A 16656-nucleotide genomic window follows, 5' to 3' on the forward strand; every position below is an offset into this window, starting at 1 on the left:
TTGGAAAGCTTACTCCCGGGGCCTCATTTTTCACTCAAGAATCTCCTAAATCCAATTCCGGATAGGACTGAATCTGCGCGGCTTCACGGAAATGGGTATAACGTTTTCCACAGGAATAATTTTAATGCAAGGTTTGCGCCATTGGAAAGCTAACTTCCGGGGCTTCAATTTGGACACTTGAATGGCCACCATTGGACTTCCCAATCACCCACCGGCCACATTTCTTTCCGGCAGCCCATTTTTTTCTTCCTGAAAAGTAGCAGGCCGGCCAGAAATGCCAGAAAATGTAGTAGGCCGGCCAGAAAAGTCAGAAAAAGTAGCCGGCCGGCCACATTTTTCTGGTGGATGATCTTTTTTGCCCATTTAAACTAGCCAGCCATGATCCTTGTCCCAAGTGCATTCTAGCCATGTATTTTGTTTTACACTTCACCCATGTCCGAGGGTTTGGCCCTTTTGGGGGGAAACTTGATTCATTTCCCTCCATTCTTCCCCCCATTTTCCCCCCTCTTTTCCACCTCTTTTGCTTATAAAACCAGGAGCTCCCAGCTGTGTTTGAGGGTTAGAAAAACCACCTTTGAGCTCCCATATTGTATCTCTCTCCCTCTATACTTCCAAGCTTCAAAACCTTCTAAACCCTGCACCATTTCTACACCACCACCTAGCACCACACCACCACTCCATTCCAGCATCTTGGAGGGTCTTCTCAGTGCTTAGGAGGCATCTTTTCTCAAGCCAAGAAGTGTTGAAGTTTGGTCTACAAGGGTGAGCAACATTTTCCCTCTTTTTAAGCTTATTTTTGCATCCTATCTAAGCCATACTTGCTTGCTGTTTTGGGCTCCGACCCTAACTGGATTTAAGCTTATTTTGAGCTATTTTTCATGTTTGTTTAAGGGCCTCTCACTGTTTGAGGCCTCCTTGTTGCACTTGCTTCATTACTCCCCTTGTATTCCATTTTCTTGTGTAGTATTTTTGGCCTACGTATAAACTATTTTGAGCTCTGTCATAAACTGTAAAGTAGCTTATTTTGAGCCCTTCTTCAACATTGTTGAAGGGGTCATCACTGTTTGTGGCTTCCATTTTCCACTTGCCTTTATATCTCTCTTTTGGCTCCATTTTTGGCATGATTTGTTAGCCTCTTATACTTCTGTTTTTGGGCTCTGGTCCGAACTATAAATGACCTTATTTTGACCCCCTCTTCACATTTCATTAAGGGTTTTTCACTGTTTGAGGTATCCTTTTTAAACTTTGTGTTATAGCTCTCTTTTTGGCCTTATTTTGCATAGCATTTTGAGCATTCTTGTACACTGTTTTGGGTCTGGCCACCAAATGGAAAATATCATTTTTTGGGCCCCTCTTCAACTTTTTTGAAGGGCCCTCTCTTGTTTGGGGTCAGTAGCTGTGACTTGCTTCTTTATCTCACATTTGGGGCCATTTTTGCGTATTGGTTTAGCCCTATTTATGTTCATTATTTGGTCTTTCTTAGAACTGCAAACATGCTTTTTTGGGGGCTTCCTTGAATCTATCTTCACATTTTATGATCAAATAGTGCATGCTTTGTATAGCTATAGGTCATTGCGTATGCCTAGTTTTGCATTTCGGGTCTCATTTCATGCATCGGGTGTCATTTTGCCATCTTTCGCGGCTGTTTTGCATCACTTATTGCCCCTGAAATTTGCATGCTAGTATGCCATTTTCCATGCCTTGCCATGTCTTGTTAGAGTGGCATTTGGTGCCCTAGGGTCAGTCCTCGGTTTGCGTGCACGTGTGCACACATCTCGAGTGTCTCATTTTCATCTAATGGCCTCTTATGCGAGTGTGGCTGAGGTCCACTTGTGTTAGTGTAAGTCCATTTATGCATTGTGTATGCCATTTTATTTCATAGCATTGCGTATGCTAGGTTGTATGTTAGCGCATTGTATATGCCATGATACCTTGTGCATTGTGTATGCCATTTCATTTCATGGCATTACGTATGCTAGGCTGTATGTTAGCGCATTGTGTATGCCATGTTATCTCGTGCATCGTGTATGCTATTTCATAGCATTGTGTATGCTAGGTTGTATCTTAGTTGCATTTCATGCATATCATGCGTATTGCATCGCGCTTGGGATAGGGGTTAGCCTGAGCACGGGAAACGAGGTACGTTTCGTACTCCGAGTGACGAAACATGTCTCAATTCCAAGTCATCGACACTCCGGATTATCCATGATGGAGTTAGGTCTTGTTGTGTCTATATGTGCATTCATTCTATATTGAGTTGCACAATTCGACCCCTCGGCCATCATACATTTGTGAAAATACATTGCTATGCCCCTTTTCTGCTCTCTGTTGCAGCAAATCAAGAATCAGCAGTCTTCCGGGGATTGGCGCGCTTTCCAAGAATAATTGCAAAACAGTGGCTAATTAGGGCATCCCAGTGGATTTCCGCGCAAGGCAGCCCAGACATGCATCATCCATCATCTGAAGAAGAGTCAAGGCAGTCCCTGGCTTGCATGCCAGTTTATTATTTTTCTTAGTTAATTTGTAAATTAATTAGGAATTTGTATATATTTGGACTGTATTATTTGGACTGTACTATTTATTCGGACCCTCTGCGCGAGGGCATAACTGTAATAAGTGTGCGTGTGTGTGATGTATGTCTTCCAACCCCACATCTTTCTCCCTTTTATTTATCCGCTTATGATGGTTAGATTAGGGCATGTTTCAATTAGCATACAGTATGATAGCATGTTTGCATTCATTCATCTGTATTGCATGCACCGGGCTCGGCGCATCATACTAACTGCATTGTATTTTCAATTCCAAGTTAAATACATGTTAGCTGTAGCATTTCATATGCCATGTTTAGAATAGCCGAGCCTGCTATAGTTACATTTTTGCATGTGTTGCATTAGCCATTTCCGTATAATTAGGATCATGCACGGATTTCTAATTAGCTTCTGTTTTGGCTTGGAGTACTTGGTAAGTTTTATGCTTTAGCATCCTTGCATACGTGTGAGTGACTGCCATGATAGCATGCTTACCATGAGGCCAATATGCTTATGTGATACAAACTGCCTGAATGCCTGTGGGTGAAGGTTGGATTATTTGAATTGGAACAATTCATCAAATGTGTGTTTTAAGCCCACTAGATAGTGGCAAAATCATGTTTTTCTAAGCCCACCCGAGGGTGGCAAATCCACGTCTTAGCCTACTTGCGAGTAGCACCATCAAACCATTTTCAAACAAACAAACATGAAATGTTTTGTTCCAATTCAGGCGATCAAGTCTATACTTGTATGTTGTGCGCATCACATAGTAATCTAGGCTAATAACCGGAATAAGAACACATAATGTTTTCAAAAATAGATATCATGGTTAGTAGAGGCCGATCTTTGATCGGGCGAGCGGGGGTGCTCACGAAGTGACCTTCCCCAATCGTACCCAAGTTCCCGAGCCGAGGCAACTTTGGTGATGACGGACACGTGGCCTTAGGCAAACGAGTCAGGGTTTCCTAAATTTCCCCAAAATAAAACATTTAGGTGGCGACTCTGTATCTGGCAAAACAGTCCATGTTTGGCACTTCATTTCTAAAAAAAATCTGTTTTCTCAAAAACAATTTGCCGGATTTGGACTCTTTGGTTCAGACTTAGAATCGTGACAATTTGAGAGTCCTGAGCTGTAGTGAACCCCAAACGAAAGGAACGGGGGACTCGTTCCCTCCCGGGGCGTTCGGGGACGTCTACAGTTTCTGGCGACTCTGTTGGGGATTTAGAGAACTTGACTCGAACTCATGATATCTTGTTTTGATTACACTTATGTGTTTCTTTGCATTGCATTTGCATTGGTGCGCCTAGGACACCATGTTTGTCATCTGCTATTCCTGAACGGTTTGCCGGAGGCTTGTCTTGTCAAGGCATGACCATAAGGCTGACCGGTTGTGGGCTCTGCCAGTATGGGAACACAAACCCCGGTTTTACCGGGGCACCCTTTTGACCATTCGACCTAGTGCATATTCGGAATCCGTAGTGACCATTCCAAACTAGGACAGGTTGCTTACCCGATAGGTTGTTTGAAACCGCTGCGTGCATAGTGAAACTCTAGCTCCTGACAAAATAGGACAGGGAAACCCTACCCCACCATAAGGATGTTTTGGCTCTCATTTTCTTGTTATGTGCTTTTAGAGTGCGTCTCTACAGGAATGCATGTATCAGTTTGCAAGTTTGGGCATCAGGCCTGCGGGCACCAGTTCAGTATTTTGGGATTCAGTTTACCTGAGGACATCAGTTTACGGGCAGAATTCTATAGAATACACTCATTCAACTATGCTCATATCTGTTCAGGTGAAATTAGGCTGAGATGCTGTCTGTCTTCTCTTTTGCTAGGCAGTCTTGGAACCATAGCTTCAGAAGGCCCCAATATTCCCCGGATACACCGAACTTGAGTTGATAGACTTTGTTGGGTCAGAGATTCAGTTCAAGGGTAATCAGTGTTCCTTTACCAGAGGCAGGGTGAAAAGGCCGGTCAGGCACAGACCACCAGTACAGCAGCTACCAGCTCAGTGGTCTTTGAACAGCCAGGTTGAGATTTCTGAGCCTACTGCAGACACAGGTATACCAGTTGCTCAGTTAGATCAGGGCAATATGTCGGGTCCGGAAGAGATGGTGCGCCAACTCCAGGATAGTATGAAAGCCATGCAGCAAGATGCTGTCCGTCAAGCGGAATTCACCAAGCAACAGGCTGTGGTCATAGCCCAACAGGTAGAGACAATTGCCAGGTTGGAGCAGCAAACTAGAGTATCTACTTCACACCAGGCTCCTCCCCCACCAAGAGTTCCCATACTCAGGGAGGCAACCCACGTCCAGGATGATACGGACATTCCAGGCGGGCCAGCTCCGCCCCCGGTGCTACCCCAGCTGTCTAAAACACCCACCAACCTACCAGACTCCCCCTTTGAGTTTGAGACGGACCCCACGGCATTGAAAGTGAGAAAGCTTGAGAAGTTGTTCAAAAAGTCTCAGGGGGCCCGCTCTATTCCTGATATAGAGGATGGTTATACCGACTCAATGGTGACCTTGCCGGAGCGGTTTAAAATGCCGCATATTGATCGATTTGATGGCTCTGAAGACCCAATGGTGCACCTCCAACTGTTTTCTAATATCTTGAGGCCAATGGGTTTGACCACAGCCCAGAAATTGTCACTATTCGGCCGAACCCTGTCTGGGATAGCCGCCATCTGGTATGCAAAATTGGAGAACTCTATGAAACAGAACTGTGAAGGGCTGGCTGAGGCCTTTATTGCTCAATACTCTTATAACACACAGATCGAGGTCACGACTCGTGATCTCAAAGTCACCCGCTAAGAGCCAAAGGAGGGTTTCTCAGAGTTCGTGACAAGATGGAGAGCAAAGGCCTCAATGATGGCTACAAGGCCTTCCGACAAAGATCAAATCAGGATGATTGTTCGGAATCTGCATGTCAAGCTGCTGCAAAAGATGGTCGTTCTACCTCTATTTACCTTTCCAGCCCTTCATGAAATGGGGGTTCAAATCGAGGATGCCATCAGACAAGGGATCTTTGCAGAAGATAATGAGCCTTCGAAGAGAAATGTTGCTCGTAGTTCCAATGCTACTACTGATGGTAGCACAGCTGCGAAATGCTCAGAAGTAGACACTATCATCACTTCCCTCAATGACCAAGAACCAACCACTTCAACTCTGCCCCAAGCCCGAAAGTTCCATCCTCTTTACATGAGTCTCTCCCAAGCTTTGAAAAAGCTGCAAGAAGAAGGGCACCTAGAACTCCTAGAACCCCAACCCCTTCCAAATCCTCTTCCACCAAGATATGACCCAGCTAAATACTGTGCCTATCATCAACAACACGGTCTTGATACGAACCGTTGCATCCGCCTCCGTCATAAGATTCAGGATCTTATTGACGAAGAGACCCTAGCTCCACCAAAAGGACCTCAGGTTAGTACTGATTCATCACCTCCCCATCTCAACCTCATCCATACACTACCATCCACCTTTGACCCCAGCATATACATCACCCCAGCCCATCTACCCAAGTCTGAGGTGTTCATTCTAGAAAGCATGGACTTATGCATGATGGATGCACCTGGACCCCAATCATCTCAAACCCGTGAACCCACTACTTCTGAGCTGAAGAGAATGATCGAAGATCTTCAGAGAACTGTGACAGATTTGGCCTCCGGGACATCGGCTCCGTCATCAACCACATCACATACCAGGGAGTTCATGTCAAAAGGCTTCCCGGTCTTGGAACGAGCTGTATTTGAGGAATGCCAATCCCTTGGCAAAGTGGAGGCAGACGGTAAGAACAAGGTAGGGACAGGCATTGGTCCCCATGAACATCTTTTGTTGGCTGTTGAGGCTTTGAAAGCCGAAGGACTAAACAAACAGCAAGTGCTTGCAATGGTTGCAAAAACTGTGGATGATATTTTTGCCACTCAAGTTGGGGGCAGTTTGAATCAAGGGGCAATCCGGGAGAAGGGTCGTTGTATCAGAAACGTTCCTTTCAGCTATAATCCTGCACTCAGAAGAGATCAACAAACCAGGCCAGCACCTGCCAAGCACTTTGCTAGTGCGTCCAGCAAAAATCCACAAACTTTGAAGTACCAACCCCGAGGTCAAAGGGTCTTCCATGCCCTTCATATGCCTTTGTCCAAAGCTTTCCAAATCCTTATAAGACAAGTCCATCTCAAACCCCTTGAGCCTCGGCCTCTCCCGAATCCTCTTCCGGCTACGCATGATGCTGCCCAATACTGTGCCTTCCATCAACAAACCGGTCATGGTACTGACAATTGCTCTCGTCTTCACCACGAAGTGCAAGATCTGATTGACAACGGGGTCATTGCCGCGCCAAGCTCTGCAAAGTCTATGGGCACTGGATCAGTGAACTTGGGGGATAATATGACCATGTGATCGGGGGATGAACCACCTGCGGGCAGCACTCGATTAACTGCAGACGTGGGAATGGTACGCTCTGTTCTGAGCAATGTGCAAATACCAGTTTTTGTGCTTTCTGACTTGGGAATTGGGTCAGTTTTGTTGTTTTGTTTTGAGTTTGTCTTTTTGTTTTGAGTCAGTCTCTTTTGTTTTGGGTCTGTCTTGTTGTATCGAGTCAGTCTTGTTGTATAGGAGTCGGGTGATTCCGGGGGGTGTTACCTCGGGCGTCACCATTTCATTTCATGTTTGTCTTTTCGTTTTGTTTTGAGTCTGTTTCTGTCAGGGAGCCAGTTGTGCCAACAGATTTCTTGAATAAAACAGCGGTGATCTTCACGCTCTCGCATTTGCTTCTGCCTTGTGCCAGTTATGCCGGAAGTTCTGAATGAGACGGCAGTATTTGACTAAATAACTCTCTTTTTTCTGTGCCTTGAAATCATTGTATCGACCTAAGTTTTCAAAACTTTTTTGAGCACTGCGGTGAAAACGAAGAGGAAGGAATTCCTTGGGATTTGCAAAACTTTGATCATTTGAGAGAAAGAGAGGCGTGCAAAGCCCTTAATGAATGAAATCATGCTTGTTAGCGTGAGTACTGAGAAGGACCCTGGCTTGATCCAGACTGGTTTCACACTATCTTTAGCGTGAGCGATTTGTCGCTTTCTCAAAAACTTTCAAAAACAAAATGTTTTGCGCGGTCCTGCGAAGACCTGTGTGGAATCACTCTTGAGATTGTGCAGCCTAGGATCGCTCTCAGCCTCGAGACTCAACCCCTTCGCTTCCAAACCTTGAACTTGAATTCAGAAGGTTCAACGGTCAACTACGATGTGAGGCCTGTGTGGCCGGATTTGAAGCAGTCCTCGAACAAGAGGCCAGGAAAGTCAGATAAAAAAGATCAGAAGATCAGAAGAAGCTTGCAAAGCTAGAACAGAAGTACCCCTCGAACTAGGGGCAAAGACATCAGACATGCTCGAAGAGCTGAAGATGAGTCCTCTTGCAAATCAACAGCCACTCTCCTGGATACGGATGGCTTCGAAACCCTATAACCATTTGGCATGGACCAAGCTACACTTTCACCCTTGAGAGGCTCGCTGGGCCGAAAACCCGGAAGGGCGACCCAGGCAAAAGTTAGAGCAAGAAAAAGAAGAAAAAGAACAAAAAAGAAGAAAAAGAAAAGAAAAGAAAAAAAAAGAAAAAAAAAAGAAAAGAAAAGAATATCAAAAAAAAAAAAAAGAAGAAAAAAATTGAAAAGAGAAAGAAAGAAGAACAAAGCTCGGAAGGTCGAAAACCCGCAATGGGCGCCTTGGCAAAAGTTAGAGCCTAAAAAGGAGAGGTTAATACCCGAGTGTACCTTAACCCCGAACTACATGAGGCTTGATTCCCATCTTTGGGATACGTAGGCAACTTCATTCTGAAGTCCAGCCGTAAAACACTTTAAATTCGATTGTGTCCATGCGATGGTTTCGGTCATCTTTGTCTTCTCTATATCTGAGAGTCTGGTTGTGTCCGTCGCTCTGAGGACTGACTACAATGCCCTGCGGTGCTATCCAAACAAGGGGCAACTTTCCGTTGCCATTCAAAACGCCGCAGTGTCATTTCAAACAAGGGGCAACTTTCCGTTGCCATGCAGTGTCCTTCAGACAAGGGGCAATTTTCCATTGCTATGTATCCGAGGTTGCGCATCTCAAGAGTAGGTTCCGTGCTTGTTGAGCAGTGGTCGTTTGCAAAAATAGTTTTTCAGAATTTTTACTGAGGTTGACTAATCTTCTCGAAAAGTACTCCATTTTTCAAAACTGGACCATTTCTTGGACCCAAAAAAAAGGAAAACTCTCAGTGCTCATAGCCTAACTTGCATGATTTTAAATCAGAAAATTGAACAAGCATGTTAATCTAACTCTCATTTTGGTCTAATTTTTTTTAGGAGAAAACTAAAACAAAAAATGGTCAAAATGATGAACTAGGGGCACAGTTGAGTCAGGCTTCCTGTCTTTCCCATTGTCAACATACTTGCCAAGAAGGGCACTCTACCTGCCAGAATAGGGCACAACTGAAGTTAACAACAAAGGGCTGAAAGCTCTCTCATCCTCCAAGCAACGAGGTATCAAGCAAAGTGTGAAGCACGAACTAGAATGGGGCAAGATATTCCACTCCATCATCTGGACAGATCTTACCACATCCAAACTCCCCGGCAGAGCATCGATAGTCGATGTCAGCTGCAGATTTGCTACACACCCAGTTGTAGCGCAATTCCTCTGTGGGAGGAATTCACTAGCTATGCACAGAAGAAAGAGAATCTAGCAGAATGCTAGGGGCACGAGCCCACAATTTGTTGTTTATCCATCAACCACCCAGGGGAGGGATGAAAAATGAGAGATTGAAGAATAGAGAGATGTGCGATGAGAGGAAAAGTGAGAAGAGGGCATTTTCAAAAAAACAGAGCTTGAGGGCCGAGTGATGTGAGAACCACAAATGAGAAAGGGTGGGAAACATTACCCGGTGAAATAGGCTACCTGTGCACGTTTGAGTGTCGTGTCTTTTTGTTTTATCTCGATTCTTGTTTTGAGTCGTTTCGAGTGTTATTCGATGTGTCTAGGTTGTGTGCCTTTTATTTCCTTGTTGAATCGTTTTGCTGTGTTCAGTCGTACGCTCAATACTTGGTCGAAAACTCATCTCTCAGTTTCAAAAATAAAATCATTTTGTGCTCCGAGTGCCGTGCCGTTCTCCACATTTGTACAAAACAGAATTTGTTCTTTCATAAAATCGCAGGATTCAACCCAGGTCATCTGAGAACAGTAAAACCAGGACCTATCTGAAGCTATATAAGGTTCCGGACTGCAAAGCAAAAGAAAAGAGGGAAAATGGAAGCATCTGAGTGTGTTTCACCTTCAGCAAATTTTGTGACTGTATTCCGGATGTACCTTTTCAAAGCCTTGTCAATGCTCCGAAGTATGAGTGTGCCTCTACCTCAAGCGCAAGATCAAGCCTACTTCAAAGTTATGCACCCTTCCACCTGCATTGTTATGCACTTTTCTACTTGTATTGTCATACACACCATACTTCCATTTATTTGCATCTTGTGTTATCTTCTATTTTTGTCCTTTTACGCTGAGCAGCGTTTGGGATCGTTGCCCTCCGGGACGTTCTCGGGTTGCGTTGTGCGCGCACTTGAGCGGTTGTTGTTTGGGCCTCCTCTCACGATTTCAGCATGGTTTGAGTGTCCCGTTCCTTATGCGATTTCAGCGTGTTTGGAATTTATCTCAGGTTGCGCTGTGTACGCACCTGGGCGGTTGTTTTGGGGCCTTCTCTCACGATTTCAGCGTGGTTTGAGTGTCCCGTTCCTTACGTGATTTCAGCGTGTTTGGAATTTATCTCAGGTTGCGTTGTGTGCGCACTTGGGCGGTTTTTTGCGCCTCCTCTCACGATTTCAGCGTGGTTTGAGTGTCCCATTCCTTACGCGACTTCAGCATGTTTGGAATTTATCCTAGGTTGCGTTGTGTACACACCTAGGCAGTTGTTTGGACCTCCTCTCACGATTTCAGCGTGGTTTGAGTGTCCCGTTCCTTACGCAGTTTCAGCGTGTTTGGAATTTATCCTAGGTTGCGTTGTGTACACACCTGGGCGGTTGTTTGGACCTCCTCTCACGATTTCAGCGTGGTTTGAGTGTCCCGTTCCTTACGCGATTTCAGCGTGTTTGGAATTTATCCTAGGTTGCGTTGTGTACACACCTGGGCGGTTGTTTGGACCTCCTCTCACGATTTCAGCGTGGTTTGAGTGTCCCGTTCCTTACGCGATTTCAGCGTGTTTGGAATTTATCCTAGGTTGCGTTGTGTACACACCTGGGCAGTTGTTTGGACCTCCTCTCACGATTTCAGCGTGGTTTGAGTGTCCCGTTCCTTACGGGATTTCTGCGTGTTTGGAATTTATCCTAGGTTGCGTTGTGTACACACCTGGGCGGTTGTTTGGACCTCCTCTCACGATTTCAGCGTGGTTTGAGTGTCCCGTTCCTTACACGATTTCAGCGTGTTTGGAATTTATCCTAGGTTGCGTTGTGTACACACCTGGGCGGTTGTTTGGACCTCTTCTCACAATTTCAGCGTGGTTTTGAGTGTCCCGTTCCTTACGCGATTTCAGCGTGTTTGGAATTTATCCTAGGTTGCGTTGTGTACGCACCTGGGCGGTTGTTTGGACCTCCTCTCACGATTTCAGCGTGGTTAGAGTGTTCTTTTCCTTACGCGATTTCAGCGTGTTTGGAATTTATCCTAGGTTGCGTTGTGTACACACCTGGGCGGTTGTTTGGACCTCCTCCCACGATTTCAGCGTGGTTTGAGTGTCCCGTTCCTTACGCGATTTTAGTGTGTTTGGAATTTATCCTAGGTTGCGTTGTGTACACACCTGGGCGGTTGTTTGGACCTCCTCTCACGATTTCAGCGTGGTTTGAGTGTCCCGTTCCTTACGCGATTTCAGCGTGTTTGGAATTTATCTCAGGTTGCATTGTGTACGCGCCTGGGCGGTTGTTTTGGGGCCTCCTCTCACGATTTCAACGTGGTTTGAGTGTCCCGTTCCTTACGCGATTTCAGCGTGAGTGGAACTTATCTTAGGTTGCGTAGAACGCGCTCCTGATTGATTTTCTTTGTGCTGCCTCCACTCACGAGTCCAGCGTGGTTGGAATGTGTCACCCTTTGCATCTGCTGTACTCTATGTTGCATCGCATCTATTATCTATTGCATCACATCTGTTACATGCATTGCATCATATCTGTTTTATCGTCCGGTCTAAGGAGACCTTAAATCCTACATCATCATTCGCGCCATTCTGCGCATCGCACTTGCATTTCTTCGTACTGTCTTGTGCACTCCCCGGTCTAGGAGACCTTAAATCCTCTAAAGGTGCAATTCCTTTGGTGTTTGTCGTGCCCGAACGACTTCTGGTGGTCTGGTATAGCCACCTACCTGTGTTTGCGTTGAGTTCCTAGGGGACCAACTGAGACGGTAGAAACTAGAGTTCGAATGGTTTATGCCTAGAACGCAAAGGTTCGGGATTTCCGAGACTAAAGTCTGGCTTAAATACCCAGGGGTATATCCTCGGCTTGAAATCTGTATGGCAGCCCCATAGATTGAGATAGCATCTGTATGCGCCTCAATTCTGGATACCGAATCAACCTAGTTTGTCACCCTGTTGGAGAATAGGGAAAACTGTGACCATAGTCAGGGAGAAAAGTAGTACCTGCGGTTCAACCAAGGAGAAGCGAAAGATCCCCAGCAGCATGAGGTAAGCCATTGCCAATTGCCCCTGTAAGGTACCTTTACCTCTTAGCTATTACATTGCATTTTAGCCACTACATTGCAGTGCATTGCATGAATCCTCAATTTTTAATCCGGCTTCGCGTAGCGTATAAGTCCAATTATCAAACCGGCTTCGCGTAACGTATAAGTCCAATTATCAAACCGGCTTCGCGTAGCGTATAAGCCCAATTATCAAACCGGCTTCGCGTAGCGTGTAAGTCCAATTTTCAAACCAGCTTCACGTGGCATATAAGTCCAATTATCAAAATATTTTTGCATATCATTTTGCATCCTGCCCCTGAACTACGCTGGTTTGATTCCTTACAAAGGGATACGTAGGCAGCCTGCGGGCGCAACCATTTATTTATCTGTATTTTGTTTGTTTGTCCAAGTCTTCGGCCTTGTCAAAAATGGGTCGTCTCTGGGCATTGACATTCACTCCCGTCACTTCTTAACTTCCGACTTCTGTCAAAGAGGGGCAACTATAGACACCCCATTTTTTACTACCTTTAAGACTTGGACGTTATTGATGGTTTACTGGGTGGAGAAAGGTGTGCAGGGGAAAGGTGCAATTTCTTCGGCAAAGAGAGAGTCAAATCTCAACTTCATACCCCTGTTCTGGACCAAAACAATCTTGATCAAAAGATTTTAGTCTTAAAACCCTCTCTCTCAAAAATGTTTTTCAAATAAAGTTCCTACGATGTTCTGACGCTCGCATTTTGTTAAAAGTTGCGCTTTTCGGTAAACCGAGCAAGGACAAAGTGGAATTGAATGAAGGAGAGATGAAATCTTTGAAAAATCTTTCAAAATACCTTACTTAGGGGTTTGAAGTTGAAGAAAAGAGGAGAAGAGGGAAGAAGTCCAGTTGGGGAAGAAAATGGGCATGAATCGTTAAGAGAGAATTGAACAGCCCTCGCCGAATCGGGCCTATTCATTCACATACTTGGAATCAAGCTATGAGGCCACCACCATTGGAAAGCTTACTCCCAGGGCCTCATTTTTCACTCAAGAATCTCCTAAATCCAATTCCAAATAGGGGAGATATGGTTGATTGAAGTAGGGCATCACTCCGGCTGGGACCGAATCTGCGTTGCTTAACGGAAATGGGTATAACGTTTTCCACAGGAAGAATTTTAATGCAAGGTTTGCTCCATTGGAAAGATAACTTCTGGGGCTTCAATTTGGACACTTGAATGGCCACCATTGGACTTCTCAATCACTCACCGGCCACATTTCTTCCCGGACGCCCATTTTTTTCTTCCTGAAAAGTAGCAGGCCGGCCAGAAATGCCAGAAAATGTAGCAGGCCGGCCAGAAAAGTCAGAAAAAGTAGCCGGCCGGCCACATTTTTCTGGTGGATGATCTTTTTTGCCCATTTAAACTAGCCGGCCATGATCCTTGTCCCAAGTGCATTCTAGCCATGTATTTTGTTTTACACTTCACCCATGTCCGAGGGTTTGGCCCTTTTGGGGGGAAACTTGATTCATTTCCCTCCATTTCCCCCCCCCCCCATTTTTCCCCCTCTTTTCCACCTCTTTTGCTTATAAAACCAGCAGCTCCCAGCTGTGTTTGAGGGTTAGAAAAACCACCTTTGAGCTCTCATATTGTATCTCTCTCTCTCTATACTTCCAAGCTTCAAAACCTTCTAAACCCTACACCATTTCTACACCACCACCTAGCACCACACCACCACTCCATTCCAGCAGCTTGGAGGGTCTTCTCAGAGCTTAGGAGGCATCTTTTCTCAAGCCAAGAAGTGTTGAAGTTTGGTCTACAAGGGTGAGCAACATTTCCCCTCTTTTTAAGTTTATTTTTGCATCCTATCTAAGCCATACTTGCTTTCTGTTATGGGCTCTGAACCTAACTGGAGTTAAGCTTATTTTGAACTATTTTTCATGTTTGTTTAAGGGCCTCTCACTGTTTGAGGCCTCCTTGTTGCACTTGCTTCATTACTCCCCTTGTATGCCATTTTCTTGTGTATTATTTTTGGCCTATGTATAAACTGTTTTGAGCTCTGTCATAAACTTCAAAGTAGCTTATTTTGAGCCCTTCTTCAACATTGTTGAAGGGGTCATCACTGTTTGTGGCTTCCATTTGCCACTTGGCTTTATATCTCTATTTTGGCTCCATTTTTGGCATGATTTTTTAGCCTCTTATACTTCTGTTTTTTGGATCTGGTCCGAACTATAAATGACCTTATTTTGACCCCCTCTTCATGTTTCATTAAGGGTCTTTAACTTTTTGAGGCATCCTTTTTATAGTTTGTGTTATAGCTCTCTTTTTGGCCTTATTTTGCATAGCATTTTGAGCATTCTTGTACACTGTTTTGGGTCTGGCCACAAACTGGAAAATATCATTTTTTGGGCCCCTCTTCAACTTTGTTGAAGGTACCTCTCTTTTTTGGGGTCAGCAGCTGTGACTTGTTTCTTTATCTCACATTTAGGGCCGTTTTTGCGTATTGGTTTAGCCCTATTTGTGTTCATTATTTGGTCTTTCTTAGAACTGTAAACATGCTTTTTTTGGGGCTACCTTGAATCTGTCTTCACATTTCATGATCAAATAGTGCATGCCTTGTATAGTTATAGGTCATTGCGTATGCCTAGTTTTGCATTTCGGGTCTCATTTCATGCATCGGGTGTCATTTTGCCATCTTTCGGGGCTGTTTTTGCATCACTTATTGCCCCTGAAATTTGCATGCTAGTATGCCATTTTCCATGCCTTGCCATGTCTTGTTAGAGTGGCATTTGGTGCCCTAGGGTCAGTCCTCGGTTTGCGTGCACGTATGCACACATCTCGAGTGTCTCATTTTCATCTAATGGCCTCTTATGCGAGTGTGGATGAGGTCCACTTGTGTTAGTGTAAGTCCATTTATGCATTGTGTATGCCATTTTATTTCATAGCATTGTGTATGCTAGGTTGTATGTTAGCGCATTGTGTATGCCATGTTACCTTGTGCATTGTGTATGCCATTTCATTTCATAGCATTGCGTATGCTAGGCTGTATGTTAGCGCATTGTGTATGCCATGTTATCTCGTGCATCGTGTATGCTATTTCATAGCATTGTGTATGCTAGGTTGTATCTTAGTTGCATTTCATGCATATCATGCGTATTGCATCGCGCTTGGGATAGGGGTTAGCCCGAGCACAGGAAACGAGGTACGTTTCGTACTCCGAGTGACGGAATGTGTCTCAATTCCAAGTCACCGACACTCCGGATTATCCATGATGGAGTTAGGTCTTGTTGTGTCTATATGTGCATTCATTCTATATTGAGTTGCACAATTCGACCCCTCGGCCATCATGCATCGAGATGCGTGATTGGTGGCACGAGGATCGAGGCATACATACATTTGTGAAAATACATTGCTATGCCCCTTTTCTGCTCTCTGTTGCAGCAAATCAAGAATCAGCAGTCTTCCGGGGATTGGCGCGCTTTCCAAGAATAATTGCAAAACAGAGGCTAATTGGGGCATCCCAGTGGATTTCCGCGCAAGGCAGCCCAGACATGCATCATCCATCATCTGAAGAAGAGTCAAGGCAGTCCCTGGCTTGCATGCCAGTTTATTATTTTTCTTAGTTAATTTGTAAATTAATTAGGAATTTGTATATATTTGGACTGTATTACTTGGACTGTACTATTTATTTGGACCCTCTGCGCGAGGGCATAACTGTAATAAGTGTGCGTATGTGTGATGTATGTCTTCCAACCCCACATCTTTCTCCCTTTTATTTATTCGCTTATGATGGTTAGATTAGGGCATGTTTCAATTAGCATACAGTATGATAGCATGTTTGCATTCATTCATCTGTATTGCATGCACCGGGCTCAGCGCATCATACTAACTGCATTGTATTTTCAATTCCAAGTTGAATACATGTTAGCTGTAGCATTTCATATGCCATGTTTAGAATAGCCGAGCCTGCTATAGTTGCATTTTTTCATGTGTTGCATTAGGCATTTCCGTATAATTAGGATCATGCATGGATTTCTAATTAGCTTCTGTTTTGGCTTGGAGTACTTGGTAAGTTTTATGCTTTAGCATCCTTGCATGCGTGTGAGTGACTGCCATGATAGCATGCTTACCATGAGGCTAATATGCGTATGTGATATAAACTGCCTGAATGCCTGTGGGTGAAGGTTGGATTAATTGAATTGGAACAATTCATCAAATGTGTGTTTTAAGCCCACTAGATAGTGGCAAAATCATGTTTTTCTAAGCCCACCCAAGGGTGGCAAATCCACGTCTTAGCCTACTTGCGAGTAGCACCATCAAACCATTTTCAAACAAACAAACATGAAATGTTTTGTTCCAATTCAGGCGATCCAGTCTATACTTGTATGCTGTGCGCATCACATAGTAATCTAGGCTAATAACCGGAATAAGAACACATAATGTTTTCAAAAATAGATATCATGGTTAGTAGAGGCC

At 44.6% G+C, this 16656-nt stretch overlaps 1 protein-coding gene across 1 annotated transcript in view; it reads left to right on the forward strand.

The window, feature by feature from the left end:
* Positions 1-16656, forward strand: part of LOC145818249 (uncharacterized) — an 89156-nt gene that overhangs the window by 24964 nt on the left and 47536 nt on the right. The window lies entirely within an intron of this gene.

This window comes from Camellia sinensis, unplaced genomic scaffold (assembly GCF_055761805.1).
Source record: "Camellia sinensis isolate YWXY unplaced genomic scaffold, ASM5576180v1 Unanchor6, whole genome shotgun sequence".
Lineage (NCBI taxonomy): Eukaryota > Viridiplantae > Streptophyta > Magnoliopsida > Ericales > Theaceae > Camellia > Camellia sinensis.